Below are 12684 nucleotides of genomic sequence, written 5' to 3' on the forward strand. Positions count from 1 at the left end.
TGTGTAGTGCATTGTCACAGAAACTTGTTGGTGGAAAATGTTTTGCGTAAATTTTAGATAACTATAAATATGGCACCAAAATGTTGAAAAATCTGATCATTGTCTGTAACCGGCTCTGATCGTGAAGAAGTGAAACAAGCAGGGAGAGTGAGCTCCTCTGTGGTGATCGGTGAAACCTCAACCTGCGTGGCATCGACACGACTGTGCCACAAAAGCAAAGTAGATATCCACGTTTATAAACACAGGGTTGATAGAGTTATTTGTTGTTGTGGTCTAAGCATTTATTCGAGTTAATTCTATGAGGGGGTAAGATGTTCAATTTAGGGGAGGGTCATGTGAAAATACAACACACGTGGCCAAAAATATGTGGACACCTGCCGGTCGAACATCTCATAAAAAAATAATGGGCATTAATATGTAGTTGGTCCCCCTTTGCTGCTAAAATAGTCTCCACTCTTCTGGGAAGGCTTTCCACACGATGTCGGAACATGCTGCAGGGACTTTCTTCCATTCAGCCAGAAGAGCATTAGTGAGGTCGGGCACTGATGTTGGGCAATTAGGCCTGGCTCGCAGTCAGCGTTCCAATTCATCACAAAGGTGTTCGATGGGGTTGAGGTCAGGGCTCTGTGCAGGCCAGTCAAGTTCTTTCACACCGATCTCGACAAACCATTTATGTATGGACCTCGCTTTGTGCATGGGGGAATTTTCATGCTGAAACAGGAATGGGCCTGCCCCAAACTATTGCCACAAAGTTGGAATCAGAGAATCATCTAGAATGTCATTGTATGCTGTAACGTTATGATTTCCTTTCACTGGAACTAAGGGGCCTAGCCTGAACCATGAAAAACAGCCCCAAACCATTATTCCTCCTCCACCAAACTTTACAGTTAGCACTATGCATCGGGGCAGGTAACGTTCTCCAGGTATCCGCCAAACCCAGATTAATCCGTCGGACTGCCAGATGGTAAAGCGTTATTCATCACTCCAGAGAACGCATTTCCATTGCTCGAGAGTCCAGTGGTGGTGAACTCCAGCCAACGCTTTGCATTGCGCATTGTGATTTTAGACTTGTGTGCGGCTGCATGGCCATGGAAACCCATCTCATGAAGCTTCCAATGAACAGTTCTTGTGCTGATGTTGCTTCCAGAGGCAGTTTGGAACTCGGTAGTTAGTGTTGCAACCGACTACAGATGTGAGCTTGTGTGGCCTAAAACTTTGCGGTGGAGTCGTTGTTGCTCCTAGACATTTCAACTTCACAATAACAGTTGACCGGTTGGGCAGCTTTAGCAGGGTAGAAATGTGACAAACTGACTTTTTGGACAGGTTGCATTCTATGCCGGTGCCTCGTTGAATGTCACTGAGCTCTTCAGTAAGGCCATTCTACTGTCAATGTTTGTCTATGGAGATTACATGGATGTGTGCTCAATTTTATACACCTGTCAGCAATGGATATAGCTGAAACAGCCAAATCCGCTAATTTGAAGGAGATTCCACATACAAAAAAAAGTATATATAATGTCTCTCTTTTTCCATTTAAGGCTAGTAACATTTGAATGATATCACTTTTCTTGCTTTATTGTCTCTTGGCATTTAAAGTGCTTCAAAATTGTATGGACAGCAACTCCAATTCCCTCGTACATCTAGCAGAGACAGACTGCCATCTAGTGGCGAAATGTAGTAGCCTACTATTGTTTAATCTGGTAGTGCGAAAAAGGCGCTCACATCAAAGACCCAAAATGGCTGGTCTGATGGAGAGGACAGTTTTAGCAATTATGATCTATTATATTGACGAGATAGTCGAGGGACCGCTCTAACAATGGAAATGCAAGTCTCCAAAGATGGCAGACAGCCGGGAGGAGGAGCGATCAGTAAACCCTCTTGCAGAGTAAACCCTCTTGCTTCGAATCACCTTGACATCTTAATGCATAGCCTAATTTTTTATTAAATGATGATGTGAACTGAACACAAAAAAATATATATTTGTTTATTAAAACATATTCCTTAAAGTATTTTTCTTAAATAGTAATAATGTTACTGTCCCCACTACAACAAAGAAGTACATGTTATTTTGAATTCCATTCATTCCTATGGAGGACTGTGCCTTCTGTGGAGTACAAAAATGGCGGCCGGTGCCCTCAAAGCCTCTAAATTGAGACATGGATTGTGTATGTGTGCTATTCGGAGGGTGAATGGGCAAGACAAAAGATTGACAGTGCATTCGGAAAGTATTCAGACACCTTCACTTTTTTTCACATTTTGTTATGTTACAGCCTTATTCTAAAATTGCTTAAATAAAAAAGATCCTCATCAGTATACACACAATACCACATAATGACAAAGTGATAACATGTTTTTGGACATTTTTGCAAATGTATTATTCTTGCATTTTTTTAAAAATACAGTAACCTTATTTACATAAGTATTCAGACCCTTGCTATTAGACTTAAAATTGAGCTCAGGTGTATCCTGTTTCCATTGATCATCCTTGAAATGTTTCTACAACTTGATTGGAGTCCACCTGTGGTAAATTCAGTTGATTGGACATTTGAAAAGGCATACACCTGTCTATAAAAGGTCCCACAGTTGACAGTGCATGTCAGAGCAAAAAAACAAGCCATGAGGTCGAAGGAATTGTCCGTAGAGATCTGATAGGATTGGGTCGAGGCATGGATGGGGAAGGGTATCAAAAAATGTTTGCAGCATTGAAGGTCCATCATTCTTAAATGGAAGAAGTCTGGAACCATTCCTCGATCTGGCCGCCCGGCCAAAATGAGCAATCGGGCTAGAAGGGCCTTGGTCAGGGAGGTGACCAAAAACCCTATGGTCACTCTGACAAAGTTCCAAAGTTCCTCTGTGGAGATGGGAGAACCTTCCAGAAGGACAACCATCTCTGCAGAACTCCACCAATCAGGACTTTATGGTAGAGTGACCAGACGGAAGCCACTCCTCAGTAAAAGGCACAAGACACCACGCTTGGAGTTTGCCAAAAGGCACCTAAAGGATTATCAGACCATGAGAAACATGATTCTCTGGTCTGACTAAACCAAGATTGAACTCTTTGGCCTGAATGCGAAGCATCACGTCTGGAGGAAACCTGGCACCATCCCTACGATGAAGCATGGTGGTGGCAGCATCATGCTGTGGGGATGTTTTTCAGCGGCAGGGACTGGAAGACTTGTCAGGATAGAGGGAAAAATTAACATAGCAAAGTACAGAGAGTTCCTTGATGAAAACTCAGGACCTCAGACTGTGGGTAAGGTTCACCTTCCAACAGGATAAAGACCCTAAGCACACAACTAAGACAATGCAGGAGTGGCTTCGAGTCAAGTCTCTGAATGTCCTTGAGTGGCCCAGCCAGAGCCCGGACTCGAACCCGATCAAACATCTCTGGAGAGACTTGAAAATATCTGTGCAGCGACGTGCCCCATCCAACCTAACAGAGCCTGAGAGGATCTGCAGAGAAGAATGGGAGAAACTTCATCACATAAAGGTGGGCCAAGCTTGTAGCATCATACCCAAGATGACTCCAGGCTGTAATTTCTGCCAAAGGTGTTTCAACAAAGTACTGAGTTAAGGGTCTGAATACTTATGTAAATGTGATTTCCGATTTTTTTTAGAAACTAAATTTGTAAAAAGTCATAAAAAACTGTTTTGGCTTTGTCATTATGGGGTATTGTGTGTAGATTGATGAGGGAAAAACTATAAAATCCATTTTAGAATAAGGCTCTAACATAACAAAATGTGGAAAAAGTGAAGGGGTTGTCACGACTTCTTGTCATGTTTTGTCTTATATTGTCTTGTCATTTTGCTTTTCCTTCTGTTCGTTTTCCCCCTGCTGGTCTTTTTAGGTTCGTTCCCTTTTTTCTCTCTCCCTCCCTCTCTCTCTTCTCTCTATCGTTCCGTTCCTGCTCCCAGCTGTTCCTATTCCCCTAATCAATCATTTAGTCTTCCCACACCTGTTCCCTATCTTTTCCCCTGATTAGAGTCCCTATTTCTCCCCTTGTTTTCCGTTCCTGTCCTGTCGGATCCTTGTATATTGTTCACCGTGCTGTGTCTTTGTATCGCCCTGTCGTGTCGTGTTTTCCTCAGATGCTGCGTGGTGAGCAGGTGTCTGAGTCTGCTACGGTCAAGTGCCTTCCCGTGGCAACCTGCAGTTTATTATCGAGTCTCCAGTCAGTTCTCGTGATTACGAGTGGAATTGTTTTTTATACTTTATTTGCCGCTCCGATTTGTCTAGGAGTATTGCTATTTCCTTAAACTGGATTAAAGACTCTGTTTTCGCCAAGTCGCTTTTGGGTCCTCATTCACCTGCATAACAGAAGGATCCGACCAAAGAATGGACCCAGCGACTACAGACGCTCGTAACACTGCCGTCGAGATCCAAGGAGCCATGCTCGGCAGACACGAGCAGGAATTGTCTGCTGCTCGTCATGCCATGGAGAACCTGGCCGCTCAGGTTTCCGACCTCTCTGGACAGTTCCAGAGTCTTCGTCTCGTGCCACCTGTTACTTCCTGGTCTGCCGAGCCTCCGGAACCTAGGGTTAATAACCCACCTTGCTACTCCGGGCAGCCCAAGGAGTGCCGCTCCTTTCTCACCCAGTGTGATATTGTGTTCTCTCTCCAACCCAACACATACTCTAGAGAGAGAGCTCGGGTTGCTTACGTCATTTCACTCCTTACTGGCCGGGCTCGAGAGTGGGGCACAGCTATCTGGGAGGCAAGGGCTGATTGTTCTAACAATTACCAGAACTTTAAAGAGGAGATGATTCGGGTTTTTGACCGTTCAGTTTTTGGTAGGGAGGCTTCTAGGGCCCTGGCTTCCCTATGCCAAGGTGATCGATCCATAACGGATTACTCTATAGAGTTTCGCACTCTTGCTGCCTCTAGTGACTGGAACGAGCCGGCGCTGCTCGCTCGTTTTCTGGAGGGACTCCACGCAGTGGTTAAAGATGAGATTCTCTCCCGGGAGGTTACTTCCAGTGTGGACTCTTTGATTGCTCTCGCCATCCGCATAGAACGACGGGTAGATCTTCGTCACCAAGCTCGTGGAAGAGAGCTCGCGTCAACGGTGTTTCCCTGCTCCGCATCGCAACCATCTCCCTCCTCTGGCTCAGAGACTGAGCCCATGCAGCTGGGAGGTATTCGCATCTCGACTAAGGAGAGGGAACGGAGGATCACCAACCGCCTGTGCCTCTATTGCGGATTTGATGGACATTTTGTCAATTCATGTCCAGTAAAAGCCAGAGCTCATCAGTAAGCGGAGGGCTACTGGTGAGCGCTACTACTCAGGTCTCTCCATCTAGATCCTGTACTACTATGTCGGTCCATCTACGCTGGACCGGTTCGGGTGCTACATGCAGTGCCTTGATAGACTCTGGGGCTGAGGGTTGTTTCATGGACGAAGCATGGGCTCGGAAACATGACATTCCTTTCAGACAGTTAGACAAGCCTACGCCCATGTTCGCCTTAGATGGTAGTCATCTTCCCAGTATCAGATTTGAGACACTACCTTTAACCCTCACAGTATCTGGTAACCACAGTGAGACTATTTCTTTTTTGATTTTTCGTTCACCTTTTACACCTGTTGTTTTGGGTCATCCCTGGCTAGTATGTCATAATCCTTCTATTAATTGGTCTAGTAATTCTATCCTATCCTGGAACGTTTCTTGTCATGTGAAGTGTTTAATGTCTGCCATCCCTCCCATTTCTTCTGTCCCCACTTCTCAGGAGGAACCTGGCGATTTGACAGGAGTGCCGGAGGAATATCATGATCTGCGCACGGTCTTCAGTCGGTCCCGAGCCAACTCCCTTCCTCCTCACCGGTCGTATGATTGTAGTATTGATCTCCTTCCGGGGACCACTCCTCCTCGGGGTAGACTATACTCTCTGTCGGCTCCCGAACGTAAGGCTCTCGAGGATTATTTGTCTGTGTCTCTTGACGCCGGTACCATAGTGCCTTCTTCCTCTCCGGCCGGGGCGGGGTTTTTTTGTTAAGAAAAGGACGGTACTCTGCGCCCCTGCGTGGATTATCGAGGGCTGAATGACATAACGGTTAAGAATCGTTATCCGCTTCCCCTTATGTCATCAGCCTTCGAGATTCTGCAGGGAGCCAGGTGCTTTACTAAGTTGGACCTTCGTAACGCTTACCATCTCGTGCGCATCAGAGAGGGGGACGAGTGGAAAACGGCGTTTAACACTCCGTTAGGGCATTTTGAGTACCGGGTTCTGCCGTTTGGTCTCGCCAATGCGCCAGCTGTTTTTCAGGCATTAGTTAATGATGTTCTGAGAGACATGCTGAACATCTTTGTTTTTGTCTACCTTGACGATATCCTGATTTTTTCACCGTCACTCGAGATTCATGTTCAGCACGTTCGACGTGTTCTCCAGCGCCTTTTAGAGAATTGTCTCTACGTGAAGGCTGAGAAGTGCTCTTTTCATGTCTCCTCCGTTACTTTTCTCGGTTACGTTATTTCCGCTGAAGGCATTCAGATGGATTCCGCTAAGGTCCAAGCTGTCAGTGAGTGGCCCGTTCCAAGGTCACGTGTCGAGTTGCAGCGCTTTCTAGGTTTCGCTAATTTCTATCGGCGTTTCATTCGTAATTTCGGTCAAGTTGCTGCCCCTCTCACAGCTCTTACTTCTGTCAAGACGTGTTTTAAGTGGTCCGGTTCCGCCCAGGGAGCTTTTGATCTTCTAAAAGAACGTTTTACGTCCGCTCCTATCCTCGTTACTCCTGACGTCACTAGACAATTCATTGTCGAGGTTGACGCTTCAGAGGTAGGCGTGGGAGCCATTCTATCCCAGCGCTTCCAGTCTGACGATAAGGTTCATCCTTGCGCTTATTTTTCTCATCGCCTGTCGCCATTTGAACGCAACTATGATGTGGGTAACCGCGAACTGCTCGCCATCCGCTTAGCCCTAGGCGAATGGCGACAGTGGTTGGAGGGGGCGACCGTTCCTTTTGTCGTTTGGACAGACCATAAGAACCTTGAGTACATCCGTTCTGCCAAACGACTTAATGCTCGTCAAGCTCGTTGGGCGTTATTTTTCGCTCGTTTCGAGTTTGTGATTTCTTACCGTCCGGGTAGCAAGAACACCAAGCCTGATGCCTTATCCCGTCTTTTTAGTTCTTCTGTGGCTTCTACTGATCCCGAGGGGATTCTTCCTTATGGGCGTGTTGTCGGGTTGACAGTCTGGGGAATTGAAAGACAGGTTAAGCAAGCTCTCACGCACACTGCGTCGCCGCGCGCTTGTCCTAGTAACCTTCTTTTTGTTCCTGTTTCCACTCGTCTGGCTGTTCTTCAGTGGGCTCACTCTGCCAAGTTAGCTGGTCATCCCGGTGTTCGAGGCACTCTTGCTTCTATTCGCCAGCGCTTTTGGTGGCCGACTCAGGAGCGTGACACGCGCCGTTTCGTGGCTGCTTGTTCGGACTGCGCGCAGACTAAGTCAGGTAACTCTCCTCCTGCCGGTCGTCTCAGACCGCTCCCCATTCCTTCTCGACCATGGTCTCACATCGCCCTAGACTTCATTACCGGTCTGCCTTTGTCTGCGGGGAAGACTGTGATTCTTACGGTTGTCGATAGGTTCTCTAAGGCGGCACATTTCATTCCTCTCGCTAAACTTCCTTCCGCTAAGGAGACGGCACAAATCATCATCGAGAATGTGTTCAGAATTCATGGCCTCCCGTTAGACGCCGTTTCAGACAGAGGTCCGCAATTCATGTCACAGTTTTGGAGGGAGTTCTGTCGTTTGATTGGTGCGTCCGTCAGTCTCTCTTCCGGGTTTCATCCCCAGTCTAACGGTCAAGCAGAGAGGGCCAATCAGACGATTGGTCGCATACTACGCAGCCTTTCTTTCAGAAACCCTGCGTCTTGGGCAGAACAGCTCCCCTGGGCAGAATACGCTCACAACTCGCTTCCTTCGTCTGCTACCGGGTTATCTCCGTTTCAGAGTAGTCTGGGTTACCAGCCTCCTCTGTTCTCATCCCAGCTTGCCGAGTCCAGCGTTCCCTCCGCTCAAGCGTTTGTCCAACGTTGTGAGCGCACCTGGAGGAGGGTGAGGTCTGCACTTTGCCGTTACAGGGCACAGACTGTGAGAGCCGCCAATAAACGTAGGATTAAGAGTCCAAGGTATTGTTGCGGCCAGAGAGTGTGGCTTTCCACTCGCAACCTTCCTCTTACGACAGCTTCTCGTAAGTTGACTCCGCGGTTCATTGGTCCGTTCCGTGTCTCCCAGGTCGTCAATCCTGTCGCTGTGCGACTGCTTCTTCCGCGACATCTTCGTCGCGTCCATCCTGTCTTCCATGTCTCCTGTGTCAAGCCCTTTCTTCGCACCCCCGTTCGTCTTCCCTCCCCCCTCCCGTCCTTGTCGAGAGCGCACCTATTTACAAGGTACGTAGGATCATGGACATGCGTTCTCGGGGACGGGGTCACCAATACTTAGTGGATTGGGAGGGTTACGGTCCTGAGGAGAGGAGTTGGGTTCCGTCTCGGGACGTGCTGGACCGTTCACTGATTGATGATTTCCTCCGTTGCCGCCAGGATTCCGCCTCGAGTGCGCCAGGAGGCGCTCGGTGAGTGGGGGGGTACTGTCATGTTTTGTCTTATATTGTCTTGTCATTTTGCTTTTCCTTCTGTTCGTTTTCCCCCTGCTGGTCTTTTTAGGTTCGTTCCCTTTTTTCTCTCTCCCTCCCTCTCTCTCTTCTCTCTATCGTTCCGTTCCTGCTCCCAGCTGTTCCTATTCCCCTAATCAATCATTTAGTCTTCCCACACCTGTTCCCTATCTTTTCCCCTGATTAGAGTCCCTATTTCTCCCCTTGTTTTCCGTTCCTGTCCTGTCGGATCCTTGTATATTGTTCACCGTGCTGTGTCTTTGTATCGCCCTGTCGTGTCGTGTTTTCCTCAGATGCTGCGTGGTGAGCAGGTGTCTGAGTCTGCTACGGTCAAGTGCCTTCCCGTGGCAACCTGCAGTTTATTATCGAGTCTCCAGTCAGTTCTCGTGATTACGAGTGGAATTGTTTTTTATACTTTATTTACCGCTCCGATTTGTCTAGGAGTATTGCTATTTCCTTAAACTGGATTAAAGACTCTGTTTTCGCCAAGTCGCTTTTGGGTCCTCATTCACCTGCATAACACTTCTGCCGAAGTCGGTTCCTCTCCTTGTTCGGGCGGTGTTCGGCGGTTGACGTCACCGGTCTTCTAGCCATCGCCGATTCATTGTCCATTTGTTTTGTCTTGTTTTCCCACACACCTGGTTTTCATTCCCTCATTACGTGTTGTGTATTTAACCCTCTGTTCCCCCCGTGTCTTTGTGTGGTATTGTTTGTTGTAAGTGCTTGTGCACATGTTGACTGGTGCGCGTTGGGTTTTGTACCCATGTTGATATTTTCTTAATGCCGTTGGTTTAGGAAATTAAACTGCTCCAACTATTACCTAGTTATGCTCTCCTGTGTCTGACTTCCCTGCCACCAGTTACGCACCCCTTACAGAATACCACACTGGAATATGTAGTCAGCAGGAGCAGGTGCCCCTGGTATGGAGATCGAGGAGCGCGTCCAGGAACACACAGCGATGCTCCACCATCTCGGCGCCACCATGGACCGTGTCGTCCAAGCTATGGACCCTGGGAGAGACGGAGAGTTCCTCCAGCACCTCCACCATTACAACAGGGGCCTCCACTACTCACTCCCCCTGCACCCAATTCCAGTGGGATTCGTCTCGCCCTCCCCGGGGAGTACGATGGGATGGCTGCCCGCTGCTAGGGTTTCCTGCTGCAGTTGGAGTTATACCTGGCAACCGTCCACCCGGCTCCTTCGGGCCGTGAAAAGGTGTCCGCCTTCTTCTCCTGCCTCTCGGGGAAAGCCCTGGAGTGGGCCAACGCCGTGTGGGTGGAGGGAGATGCGGTGCTGGACCACTTTGAGGAGTTCACCCGTCGATTCCGGGCAGTCTTCGACCACCCACCCGAGGGCAGAGCAGCAGGTGAACGTCTTTTCCATCTGAGGCAGGGGACGAGGAGCGCAGAGGAGTTCGTTTTGGGCTTTCGGACCCTGGCCGCCGGAGCGGGATGGAACGACAGGGCCCTGATCGACCACATTCACTGCAGTTTGTGTGAGGACGTCCGTCGAGAGTTGGCCTGCAGGGACACCACCCTCACCTTCGACCAGCTGGTGGACCTGTGCATTCGGGCTGGATAACCTGCTGGCTACCCGCGGACGTCCAGATCGGGGTCTGTTGGTTCCATCCCTCAGCACCACTGCTCCGATGCCCATGGAGGGCATCGTGTGGATAAATCTGTGTGATAAATCTCCTGGTAGACGCTGCACTTCCCAGGAGTCACGTGTATCCTCTGTCACAGGCGGAGACGGTGGCTATGGAAACATATGTCTCCGAATCCCTGCGTCAGGGGTACATTCGGTCCTCCACTTCCCCCGCCTCCTCAAGTTTATTTTTTGTGAAGAAGAAGGAGGGAGGTCTGCACCCGTGTATTGACTATCGAGGCCTTAATCATATAACTGTGAGGTACAGTTACCCGCTTATCGCCATGTCGATTGAGTCAATGCACGGGGCGCGCTTCTTCACCAGACTTGATCTCAGGAGTGCTTACAACCTGGTGCGTGTCCAGGAGGGAGACGAGTGGAAAACGGCGTTCAGTACGACCTCAGGGCATTATGAGTACCTCGTCATGCTGTACGGGTTGATGAATGCTCCATCAGTCTTCAAAGCCTTTGTAGACAAGATTTTCAGGGACCTACGTTGGCAGGGTGTAGTGGTGTATATGGATGACATTCTGATATACTCCTCTACACGTGCCGACATGTGTCCCTGGTGCACACGGTGCTTGGTCGACTGTTGTAGCATGACCTGCATGCCAAGACTGAGAAATGCCTGTTCTTCCAACAGTCCATCTCCTTCCTAGGGTACCGCATTTCCATCTCAGGGGTGGAGATGGAGAGTGACCTTAGCTGTGCGTAATTGGCCGACTCCCACCACGGTAAGGAGGTGCAGTGGTTTCTAGGGTTTGCCAAATACTACCAGAGGTATATCCGGGGTAGCGGCTCCCATTACCTCACTGCTGTAGGAGGGACCGGTACGTTTTTAGTGGTCGGCTGAGGCGGCCAGGGCCTTTGGTCACCGGAGGGCTCTGTTCACCTCGGCTCCCGTGCTGGCCCATCCGGATCCCTCTTTGGCGTCAATAGTGGAGGTGGATGCGTCCGAGGCTGGGATAGGAGCCGTGCTCTCTTAGTGCTCGGGCACGCCACCGAAGCTCCGCCTCTGTGCCTTCTTCTTGAGGAAGCTCAGCCCGGCAGAGCGAAACTATGACGTGGGGGACCGGGAGCTGTTGGCTGTCTTCAAGGCTTTGAAAGCATGGAGACATTGGCTTGAGGGGGCTAAGCACCCTTTTCTCATCTGGACTGACCACCGCAATCTGGAGTACATCCGGGCGGCAAGGAGACTGAACCCTTGCCAGGCAATGTGGGCCATGTTTTTCACCCGTTTTGTTTTCACCCTTTCTTACAGACCAGGTTCCCAGAACGTGAAGGCAGACGCACCGTCCCGGCTGTATGACACAGAGAAGCGGCCCATGGATCCCACCCCCATACTCCCGGCTACCTGCCTGGTGGCACCGGTAGTGTGGGAGCTGGACGCTAACATTGAATAGGCATGGCGTGCAAAGTCCGCTCCTCGCCAGTGTCCCACGGGGTGTCTGTACGTTCCATCTGCTGTCCGTAACCGGCTGATCTATTGGGCCCACATGTCATCCTCCTCTGGTCATCCAGGCATCGGTCGGACGGTGCGCTGTCTGAGTGGGAAGTACTGGTGGCCCACTTTGGCTAAGGACGCGAGAGTTTATGTTTCCTCCTGCTCGGTGTGCGCCCACTGTGAAAGGCTCCTAGGGACCTGCCCAGAGGTAAGCTACACCCCTTACCCGTTCCACAGCAGCCATGGTCACACCCGTCGATCGATTTCCTGACCGATCTCCCCCATCACAGGGAAACAACACGATCCTGGTTGTTGTGGATCCTGCCGTCTCCTCCCGCTGCCCGGTCTCCCTACAGCCCTACAGACTGCGGAGGCCTTGTTTACACACGTGTTCCGGCACTACGGGGTGCCTGAGGACATAGTGTCAGATCGGGGGGCCCCAGTTCTCTTCGAAGGTCTGGAGGGTGTTCATGGAACGTCTGGGGGTCTTGATCAGCCTTACCTTGGGTTTTCACCCCGAGAGTAATGGGCAGGTGGAGAGAGTAAACCAGCATGTCGGTAGGTTTCTGAGGTCTTATTGCCAGGACCGGCCGGGGGAGTGGGCAGCTTTCGTGCCCTGGGTAGAGATGGCCCAGAACTCGCTCCGCCACTCCTCCACTAACCTCTCCCCTTCCAATGCGTACTGGGGTATCAGCCGGTTCTGGCTCCTTGGCATCAGAGTCAGACCGAGGCTCCTTCCGGTGGACGACTGGTTCCGGCGTGCGGAGGAAACATGGGACAGCGCCCATGTTCACCTTCAGCACGCCGTGCTGCGCCAGAAAGCCGGCGCAGACCGTCACCGAAGTGAGGCACCGGGGGACCGGGTCTGGCTCTTGACCCAAAACCTGCCCCTCCGCCTGCCCTGCCGGAAGCTGGGTCCGTGGTTTGTGGGACCATTTAAAATCCTGATGAGACTGAACGAGGTGAGTTACAGGTTACAGCTTCCCGA

The sequence above is a fragment of the Oncorhynchus gorbuscha genome, linkage group LG19 (genome assembly GCF_021184085.1).
Source record: "Oncorhynchus gorbuscha isolate QuinsamMale2020 ecotype Even-year linkage group LG19, OgorEven_v1.0, whole genome shotgun sequence".
In the NCBI taxonomy this organism is placed as follows: Eukaryota; Metazoa; Chordata; class Actinopteri; order Salmoniformes; family Salmonidae; genus Oncorhynchus; species Oncorhynchus gorbuscha.